A 1,634-nucleotide genomic window follows, 5' to 3' on the forward strand; every position below is an offset into this window, starting at 1 on the left:
TTTTTTTCTCTGTATCTATGAAGCGCCTTGAGGCGACTTATGTTGTGATTTGGCGCTATATAAATAAAATTGAATTGAATTGAATTGAATTGAATTGAATTGAATTGAATTGAATTGAATGGAATGTGCAGATGGGTGGATGGATGTCAGGATGGATAGGTGGACAGATGGATGGATGGATGTCTCGATGGATGGATGTCTCAATGGATGGATGTCTCAATGAATGGATGGATGGGTGGATGTCAGGATGGATGGATGTCTCAGTGGATGGATGGATGTCTCAGTGGATGGATGGTTGGATGGATGTCAGGATGTCTCAGTGGATGGATGGTTGGATGGATGTCAGGATGTCTCAGTGGATGGATGGTTGGATGGATGTCAGGATGTCTCAGTGGATGGATGGATGGATGGATGGATGTCAGGATGTCTCAGTGGATGGATGGATGGATGGATGGATGTCAGGATGTCAGGATGGATGGATGGATGTCTCAATGGATGGATGGATGGATGGATAGGTGGACAGATAGATGTCTCAATGGATGGATGGATGGATGGATAGGTGGACAAATGGATGGATGTCTCAATGGATGGATTGATGGATGAATGTCTCAATGATAGATGGATGGATGGATGAATAGGGTGACAGATGGATGGATGGTTGGATGGATGAAAGTATGGGTGGATGATGGATGGATGAAAGCATGGGTGGATGATGGATGGTTGAAAATATGGATGGATGGATGGATGAAACTATGGGTAGATGATGGATGGATGGTTGGATGGATGGTTGAAAATATGGTTGGATGGATGGATGGATGAAAGTATGGGTGGATGATGGATGGATGAATGAAAGTATGGGTGGATGATGGATGGATGAATGAAAGTATGGGTGGATGATGGATGGATGGTTGGATGGATGGATGGTTGGTTGAAAGTATGGGTGGATGATGGATGGATGAAAGTATGGATGGATGGTTGAAAATATGGTTGGATGGATGGATGGATGAAAGTATGGGTGGATGATGGATGGATGAAAGTATGGATGGATGGTTGGATGGTTGAAAATATGGTTGGATGGATGGTTGAAAATATGGTTGGATTGATGGATGGATGAAAGTATGGGTGGATGATGGATGGATGAAAGTATGGGTCAATGATGGATGGATGGATGATGGATGAAAGTATGGGTGGATGATGGATGGATGGATGAAAGTATGGATGGATGGTTGAAAATATGGTTGGATGGATGAAAGTATGGATGGATGGTTGGATGGTTGAAAATATGGTTGGATGGATGGATGGATGCAAGTATGGGTGGATGATGGATGGATGAAAGTATGGGTGGATGATGGATGGATGAACGTATGGGTGGATGATGGATGGATGAAAGTATAGGTGGATGATGGATGGATGGATGGATGGATGGATGAAAGTATGGATGGATGATGGATGGATGAAAGTATGGGTGGATGATGGATGGATGGATGAACGTATGGGTGGATGATGGATGGATGGATGAACGTATGGGTGGATGATGGGTGGATGGATGAACGTATGGGTGGATGATGGATGGTTGAAAATATGGTTGGATGATGGATGGATGAAAGTATGGGTGGATGATGGATGGATGAACG

This window comes from Pundamilia nyererei, unplaced genomic scaffold (assembly GCF_000239375.1).
Source record: "Pundamilia nyererei isolate P.nyererei 1_Seehausen unplaced genomic scaffold, PunNye1.0 scaffold00281, whole genome shotgun sequence".
Lineage (NCBI taxonomy): Eukaryota > Metazoa > Chordata > Actinopteri > Cichliformes > Cichlidae > Pundamilia > Pundamilia nyererei.